This window comes from Hylobates moloch, unplaced genomic scaffold, assembly GCF_009828535.3.
Source record: "Hylobates moloch isolate HMO894 unplaced genomic scaffold, HMol_V3 SCAFFOLD_1, whole genome shotgun sequence".
NCBI classification, from domain to species: Eukaryota; Metazoa; Chordata; class Mammalia; order Primates; family Hylobatidae; genus Hylobates; species Hylobates moloch.
Genome location: NW_026652276.1, coordinates 115,030,505 through 115,040,373, shown reverse-complemented (window position 1 = coordinate 115,040,373; position 9,869 = coordinate 115,030,505). Strand labels below are relative to the sequence as shown.

The 9,869-nt window shown below is 37.7% G+C and overlaps 1 pseudogene; it reads left to right on the top strand.

Annotated features, from left to right (window-relative positions):
- The first annotated feature begins 1,417 nt into the window (after positions 1 to 1,417).
- Positions 1,418 to 9,869, top strand: part of LOC116810577 (ADP/ATP translocase 2-like) — a 32,170-nt pseudogene continuing 23,718 nt past the window's right edge.

Here is a 9,869-nt window from a genome sequence, read left to right as displayed (position 1 = left end):
TTGACTCACCAAATTGATGTTAATGTGACTGAAAATTCCTTCTTTTAGAATAGCAAATACCCCTTATAAAATCTTATTTACACTTAACTCACTTGCCAACATGGTTTATCTCTAAATTGCATAAATAGCATTCTTTCTTTTCAAATTATCTCAAACACTTTACTAATAGACTCTAAATTAATAAGGATTTGCTGTATTTCAGCTGCTCCATAATTAAATAGGCAATTTTTTGTCAGCTTAGAATGAAAGACTTTTAGTTGTTTAAAAAAACTAAAAATAACAAAAATTAATAAAATGTAAACTATGTTAGGGCATCACTTTCCTGATTTTTTATGCACTATGATAGAAACATAAAATATAAACACAAAATACCTTCTTTGTTATATACAGAAATTTTCTATTTTATGTTCCTTCTCAGCAGGAAAACATTATCAAATGAATGTGCAAAATAATGAAATAAGGGAATGCTTAAAAACATTTTCTTAAACTTAGCCTTTAAGAAACATATATACATGTTTCTTAAACATATACATATATAGAGAACACATATATATGTTCTCTATGTTCTCTCTATATATAAGTGTTAATCATATAAAGTGGTATGAAGTAGTGGTGATGTAAGATGGTACAAAACAACAACAAAAAAAGTCTTGGGGGTGAACTTTCAAGCATGTTTTTAATAGATTACATAATTTCAGTTTTAAATATGTGTATATATAATTTTAAAAATAGATGTTACTAAGCATCATCTTACATGAAAATAACTACTCTCAGGCATGTGTTTTGCCCCTCCATGTGCTTCTTTTTTGATTATGAAAGTGAGTTTCTGATGAGCTGGTTTCAGGGGATTTAGCTGGGTTTACAGCAGCAAGTGGAAGGAATTTCAAGCATTGCCTTCTAACATGTAAATACACAGGGCATGTGGGTGGCACATTCACAACTGGATCTGGATGGAACAGTCTCCAGACTGTTCCAACCAGATGAGAAGTTTTACCCTGGGGTCCATGAATAGGCTTTGTCTTCGGAATACCTGAAACTGTGCTCATCCTTTGGTTCTCTCTCTCTCTCTCTCTCTCTCTCTCTCTCTTTCCTTTTTAAGGAACACAACTCAGATGTTTCTATCAGAGTCTCAGGGGCATCTAAGACCTGAGGAAGAGAAAGCACTCCTTAGCTAGAGAAAGACAAAAACACACTTCTCAGTAACTCCGTCTGGTGTATTTGACACGGTTTCCTTTTCTTAGGAGCTGTGAGAAGATACAGACGTTTATTCAGACAGAAAAGGAAAGCATCTCTGCACATTCCCGCAAACCCTACGCCATCTTCTAAAATGTTAAAATTCAACAGTTTGGAATGTTTTTCACAGCGGAAGGGGAATACTAGGAATTGCTGGATAAAAAAACCTAGGCAGCCCCGGAGTCAAAGCCGGTTCCCGGCCCGGTCCAGTCCCGTGACAGCCTGCCTCCTCTTTCCTTTCAACATGACAGATGCCGCTGTGTCCTTCGCCAAGGACTTCCTGTCAGGTGGAGTGGCCGCAGCCATCTCCAAGACAGTGGTAGCGCCCATTGAGCAGGTCAAGCTGCTGCTGCAGGTGCAGCATGCCAGCAAGCAGATCACCTCAGATAAGCAATACAAGGGCATTGTAGACTGCGCGGTCTTATTCCCAAGAACCAGGGAGTCCTGTCCTGGCGCGGTAACCTGGCCAATGTCATCAGATACTTCCCCACCCAGGCTTTTAACTTCGCCTTCAAAGATAAATACAAGCAGATCTTCCTGGGTGGTGTGGACAAAAGACTCAGTTTTGGCCCTACTTTGCAGGGAATCTGGCATCAGGCGGTGCCACTGGGGCCACATCCTTGTGTTTTGTGTACCCTCTTGATTTTGCCTGTACCTGTCTAGCAGCTAATGTGGGTAAAGCTGAAGCTGAAAGGAAATTTCCGAGGCCTCCGTGACTGCCTGGTTAAGATCTACAAATCTGATGGGATTAAGGGCCTATACCAAGGCTTTAACGTGTCTGTGCAGGGTATTATCCGAGCTGCCTACTTCGGTATCTATGACACTGCAAAGGGAATGCTTCTGGATCCCAGGAACACTCACATCGTCATCAGCTGGATGACCACACAGACTGTCACTGCCTTTTCTGGGTTGACTGCCTATTCATTTGACATTGTTCGTCCCTCATGATGATGCAGTCAGGGCGCAAAGTAACTAACATCACGTACACAGGCACACTTGACTGCTGGAGGAAGACTGCTGGTGATGAAGGAGGCAAAGCTTTTTTCAAGGGTTCATGGTCCAGTGTTCTCAGAGGCTTGGGTGGTGCTTTTGTGCTTGTCTTGTTTGATGAAATCAAGAAGTACAGGTAAGTTATTTCCTGGGTTTTTTCCCCCTGTGAACAGGTATGTTGTATTATAAAACATATCTTGAGCATTCTTGACAGACTCCTGGCTGTCAATTTATGAATGGCAACTGTTTATTGGTTGAAAATGGGAAACAGTAATATTCATCTGACCAGTTTTCTCTTAAAGCCATCTTCATGATGATGATGATGATGGGACTCAATTATATTTTTTATTTCAGTCACTTCTGATAAACAACAAATTTGGAGAAATAAAAATATCTAAATAAAAAATTTTTAAAAACCTATGGCTTTTTATTTGCTAACAAATTTAACCATGGTTATGATGTGCACCCTTCATTACACAAATGTCCATAATGAAAATTCCCTATGTATGTAAGGTTACGCGTATTTTAAAGACTAAATAGAATATATATATATTTTTTTTTTGAGATGGAGTCTTGCTGTGTTGCCCAGGCTGGAGTGCAGTGGCACGACCTCTGCTCACCACAACCTTTGCCTCCAGGGTTCAAGCGATTCTCCTGCCTCAGCCTCTGGAGTAGCTGAGACTACAGGCACGTGCCACCATGCCTGGCTAATTAGAATATTTTAACAATAATCACATGTTAACTTTCTGATTATTTTTGCATTGAAGATAACAGCTAAAACTTTGTCCAATGTAAAACGGAGAGAGATCTGTTATCAGTTATAAGTGGCACAAGGGTTTGAACAATGTTTCCCAAAAGAACAACTGGGAAAGCTAAAGAAAGTATTTTAAGTATGTATATTAAGGCAATGTAAAGTCAAAGAGATGGTGAAGAATTATATATTTGAGACTCTCAGGAAAAAGAAAATTCAGAGATCTCAACCCTGTTTTTTAGGTATTTCCTGGCAGAATCTGCTCATTTAGGGGAGGCTCAGAGAGACTGAGAAAGTGAATAATGTGTTCTAATGACACATGCTGCTAAGAAGAAAAACAATCCAGACTTAGAGTCCATTAAGAAGGCAGAACAGGTTGAAATTTTGAAGAGTGGCACCACAGGGAAGCAGTTTTCAAAGTGTGATCCAGGTAGCCTAGATAATTTTTCCTCACCTAAGTTCTAGAACGAAGCACAGAGGAACAAAATGATGAAAAGCAAAAGATCTAACATATATAAATTGGAGTCTTGAAGGTTGTATAGAAAAAACAACCTGTTTACCACACTCAGCACTTCACTCCAATGTCAAATGTGTAAAACCTCATGTGCGAGGTATGCGTGTCTGTGTGTGATATGAGTGTGTGTTTCCCACACTGACTAATTCTCCAATTCTCCAAACACCAACTGGGTATGTTAAATTCAGTTATGATACTAACTACCTGAAGTTAACGCAGACCCCATAGGTAAATAGATCAGTCCTACAAAACTGTCCCCCACTTCAGACACTCAACACAAGTAGTGGGTCCTCATGTTACCCAGATTTCTGTCCAACTTGGCTACAAGTCAGGGGTTCCCATGAACTCCTCCTTAAGTTCAATATTTTGCTAGAATGGCTCACAGAGCAACAAGTTCAGAAAATCAGAGATTCTCCCTTCTACCAGAAGTGGCTGTCCCCTGACTTACCTTGTGTGGGAGATCAGAAGAGGCCTTGCAGAGAGGGGTGGTGGTTTGATCCACTTGGGGGTCTTCTGCATATCTAGGACCACAGCCTGGGCCAAGCTGGGGGCCACCATTATTCGTGGACCATCTTGTCTCTCTGGCAGAGGACTTGAATAAATCTATCACTCAAGATTTCCTTTTCCACCCCAAATCCACTGCTGATTCGTTTCCCAAGGACTCCTGAGTACTACAAACCCATTAAAACACTGTGGCTTCACTGGTCTGTAGCTATAGGAACTACCCAGTCATCTAAGGACTGTTTATTGAATACCACAAATTACTGATTTCAGCACCAGGGAGCAAAAAGACAAATATCCCTGTCCTGTGGCACTACGTTCTAATGGGCTAGACAGAAAAACAACAATATGCATTAAAGTAATTCATTCACGCAATGCTATAAAGAGATTAGAGGTGTGGGGAAACTTCAGAGGGATGTAGTGAACCAGTGGGAGGAAAAGTGGAAAAGTAAATCATTTAAATGGAGTTGCCAAGACAGAGCTTGTCCAGAAGATGATTAGAACCATTTGACTTTTCAAGGCCCTGAAAGCCAACAGTACCCTACCTGACCTCCAGAGGTTCTGGGAGGATGACAAGGGGTAAGGCACTTCCAACTCCTCTGACAACTTGAAATCCCAAATTTGTGTAACCTCTTGTCTCAGGTTGTTTTCTGTGGACATTAGTGCCAGGTAAATAAAACATCTTCATGGTTTCTGTTCTTAGAGTGTCCTTTGAAACAGTCTAAAGTGAAATAAATTCCCTAGAAATATTTTATTCTACTCAAACCAACCAGCCTCTTTATTTCCTATCTTTTGACAACTTTTAGTTGCCATTCATAAGAGGTTTGTGCAAACTGCAATTACATCTGGCACATAATACTAGAAGCCCATGGGTACCCCATGGATTGAGAAGGCTTCTCAAAATCATGTTTCTGGATATGGAAATAAATTTTGGTGAACGGAAAATCACTTATCAGAAAATCTAAAGCACATTTTCCACCAATCAGCCAAATTGTTCCAGAACTTTACAAAAAACAAAACGGTATCAGCTTTTAGTATCTCTAATACATTCCTTTATTGAAGACAGCTTTCTGAATCACATTAAAACCACAGGATTGGAGTTGCCACAAGTTGCATTTTATCAGCACAAACAAGGGTGTTATTTTTTTTCTTTTGCCATACAAATTAGAGCGATTATTTCAATTCAAGCTGTGATAGTTCTGGGGAGAATGATTGCACATATATTATTCAAAAAAAAAAGAAAAAAAGAAAAAAGAAAAGCTCACAGTAGGAATCTGCAATGCAGTGTTTAGTTTTGTTTGTGTTTGTTTTTTTTAAACCCAGCTACTTAGCAGTAATTTATTGGCCTATTACTTCCACACTTCGCTGAATTCAGAAAGTCTATACTTGTCATGTTTACAACTAAACATACTCATAATCCTTTCTTTGCAATGAAACTTTAAGAAAGCCATAAACCAAAGTAAACATCAATTAAAAGATGCTGATTGTAAATTTAGAGGACATTAAATAAAATATTCTTAAAAACTCTCTTCTCTAAAGTTTCAGAGAGTCCAATATACAGGTAATAAACCCTTCAATTAGTGCTAATGCATGTTACAGAGCTTCTTGCCCTGTGCTGAGGGGTATTCAAAAGAAATGGACACTAAACTACCTGTAAAAATGCTTTTCCTCACCAAACTCCCTCTAATAGTTTTCAACACAAAATCATATTAGCGAGAAGTTCAGGAAGACCTGCAGCCTATGCTGAAATATCTGAGTGTAGGACAGAATTTATAGAATGAAATTCCTCCTCACTTTTTTATGTATAAATGACTTTTCTTATAAACCTCAAAAATTAGACACAATTTTGCTTGAAATTTTGAAATCTATTTTATTCTTCATATTAATTAAAAAATTTCAAATTAAATTGGAAATAAAATTTATACCCATTAGAAGGTCATTTATGCTCTTTCTTCTGATCCCGTCACAAAATTGAGACACCAGCAGATGGAGGAATTAGTGAAAAGCCAGGGAAGTTAGAGGGCTGGGTCGGTGACACCGGGCAGCCCCAAGGACAGGAAGTCAGCTCCTCTCCTGCTGGTGGTAAGAGTGGAGAGTGGAGAGCAGAAAACTGGAGCAATGACAGTTAACACAGGCAGTGCTGGAAGGTAATCCTTGAGTCTTTACAAAACAGCTTTTTGGGGGGCACTGCTGGAAGTTCACTTAAGAAGAAGTAGACCCCCATGTCTAGGGAGGAAAAAAAAAGAAAAATATGTTTGATTACTAGTGAAATTAATAGAATTTGTATATAAATGTCATTTAGAAATCACTGACTTATGCAGTCTATCCATTTCTTTTTTGATATGTGTGGTTAATACTAGTTGGAACCAATTGCTTATATTAGGTTGGTGCAGAAAGCATTATTACTTTTGCACCAACCTAGTAACTTAGTGGTTAGAGGATCAATATTAATGGAGACCAGCAATGATTAGAAAGAGAATATACTACTAATCAACATCTCTTAAAATAACTTCTATTGGAATTAATGAGAATTTTATGAATGAATTCCCCAACTGTGGTTCTGTTAAATTCCAGAATTATTTTTCTAGGGGCTTGTGGTTTTCACTTGCAGTTTTTAAAACCACACTGCATCCCAGCAATACTTGATCGTGCTGCCAATGTGAAAGAATTCCTTGAAACTGCTAGAAATATAAATCAAGTTTAGGCATTAAAACAGTCTCAAATATATGAGATACTGTCATATTTGAGAAGAATTTGGGAGGAATAAAGGCTAGATATTTTACTTCTCCCTCTGCCATTTCAGTTTGCCAACTTTGATTTGGGTATATCAATGCATTTTCAGAAAAAGTAGACTGAATCTTAAGAACAAAGCACTAAGTATTAGTGGCATTCTCAAGGAGAAAAAAGGTAAAAACTATTAAAGATATGCCTTATTGAGATCCTTCATATGATAAATTAAACTTAGCTAACTTAAAAAATATAATGTATTTGAATTCAGACCTTTCTATTTGAGTATCAAAACATAGCTCAACTCATTGGAAAAGTAGCAAACATATATGTTATTCCACCTAAGGCATAACTACTTGAAGGTGCCCTTCAATCGGATGCCATAAATTATCTTGAGTATGAAGGAAATTGCAATATGAATAAACATAAATCATTAAAAATACAATCTGTCTTTCCAAGCTATGTATGAAATTGAATGAGATAAACTATAGGGCCATATTTCAATATTGAAAGGAAACTCAGAATAATTTTTGCTGGATGGAGAATAGTGACATGCTATTATGATAAAAATTTACCCCAAACTGCCATTAATGTCTAATATAGAGAAAAGATAGCAACTATTATTACTAGATTGAATAAAAGAAATAAAAATGGCTGAGTGTGTGGTAGAGAAAGGGTGGATTAAATAAAAAGGAGCGTATTTTAATTATAAGACAAATTAAGCAATGAAACAGTTGGCAAGGAAAATTTACTTTCATCACCGTCAAAGTTGGCTTCAGAGCTAGTAAGAAATTCTTTTAGAAAGCGTTTATAAAGGACATTGTTTACAAATTTGCCAAGTTCATGTAAAAGATAACCTTTGAGAATTCCTTGTAGTACAAAAAAAGATATCATAATCTAGTTAAATATGACTTGATATTAAAATTAACTAATCTCAAGGTTTTTTCAACTTAGTTGCAAATGTTTAACATAGCTCTAGAAAGCAAGAGTTTAAAGAGGAAAAAAATGGGCTGTTTGAAGTAATACTTTTTGCTAGGGAAAACATGATACACATGTAAGGTATTATAACAGGAAACAGAAGTCCATAACCTAGAGCCAGTTATGTAATGACACAATTGCCTACACAAGGGGAAATGATAGATGTGTTCATTCCAATCCATTACTGAAATAAAGGATTTCTCATATGTAGAATATATGCATGTATATACACATACATATGTGGAGAAAAATGTATTTATTAATTATGTAAATATAGAGAAGAAAATAATTACTCCTAGAGAAAAGAATGACTTGAAAGTATTTTAAATCCATATGAGCTGGGTCATTCCCTCCCTGTGAATCTTTCAAAGACATTTTTGCCTCTACTTCAATTTTCTTCTGTCATTTCAATTTATAATTATAAAAAGAGAACATTGCGTAGTGGTTAGCATAATGGGATATCATGATGAAATCATTAACAGAGGAATCTGAGACCTTGAGATGAAAAGAAATGTAAAGTACTATCTTTTAGTAATAAATGTCATAACTTAGATTGTGCCCACAGCAACTTGAAGTGACAGGGGACACAAGAAAAGAACATATCATCTGCATTTTTTGTAATGCTTCCGGATGCCAGGTCCTCTGATAATTGCTGCAAATAAAAGGCAAGGACAGAAACTGTGCCTGTCTCTAACAACTGGAGGAGGCAAGCAGTGAAACCAAATTATTGGTAAATAACAACTGGGATCAGTGCCTCAGAGGAAAGATACAGAGAGCAGAGAGAGAATGTAACAGAGGGCCTAATGTCCTCTGAATAATAATGGAATGGAAGGCTTTCCTCAGGAGACTGCTGAAGTATTAAAGGTAAACCAGGAGAAGGGATGGGGCAGAAGATATTCTAGGCACAGGAAACTGCATGAGCAAATGCCCTGAGTGGAGAGCGATCTTAACATATTGAAGGAAAAGAAAGAGAGGCCCTGCGGTTGGGGCACAAAAACCACAGAGAAAGTGAAGCCAGATGAGGTTGCAGAGCTAAGCAGAACTTCAATCATGTGAGTTTTAAGCCTCATTGCATTAAAAGTAATGGCAAAAACCAAAATTAGTTTGCACCAAACTAATAAGACAAATCCAGGCTCAATTTAATAACAAGTTGAAATTCAATGGTGTTTTAATCTGAGAGATGAAATAGAGTAACAGGAATATTTACCTGTATTTCTGGTATTCAAACTAATTGTAATGATAAGCATATAGATCCTGGGCCGTGTTCACTGGAATCAGGGCCCAAGTTAGTGAAGGGGAATGTGGAAAACATGACCTATTAATTCCTAGGGATAAGGGTTTGCAAAGAGTAGCCTGGCTTGGAAGGACATTGATCAAGGAAAAATTGTGGACTGAGCTGTGCATGGCTCTTAGCCTGGTAGGAAACCAGGACACAAATTGAGGGGGGCACTGGGGTATAGGAGAGCAAAACACTGCTGCACACACTTGGACATTTTCCTTTCCTTCCTGAAAGAATTAGTTGGAAGTGTGTTTCCTTTTGTTAATATTCTAGTATTATTTGCAAGATACCAGATGACTGCATTTGGTTCCTATTGCTGGTGTAACAAATTGCTGCACCCTTAGTGGCTTAACACAACAAAAATTTGTCTTACAGTTCTTGGAGATAAAAAGTCTGAAATGGTTCCACTGGGCTAAAATTGAGGGAGACATTCCCTCTGGAGGCTTCAGGAGAAAATAGTTATATTTGCATTTTTCAGCTTCCAGGGGCTACCCACATTCCTTGGCTCCTGGCTCCATTCTCTCCTCACTTTGACCTCTGCTTCTATTGTCACATCTCCTTCTGTGCCTCCTGCCTCTTTCTTTTACTTACGAAGACCTTTGTGAGGACACTGGGCCCTGGATAATTTTCTCATTTCAGGATCCTTAATCACGTCTACAAAATCATCTGTGTCATAGTCACAGGTTCTGGGGATTGGCTAGTGGACATCTCTGGGGGACCATTACTCTGTCTGCCACAATGACATAGCCAAATTTCTGGGAATAATGGAAAAAATTGTTCTAATCATTCAAACCTCCCTTCTCAGAAAATAGTTGATATGAAAACTACCTTCAGCAATAGTAGAAATCAGGAATATATATTAATTATACTTTAAATAGAATAAAAAGGAAGAGATT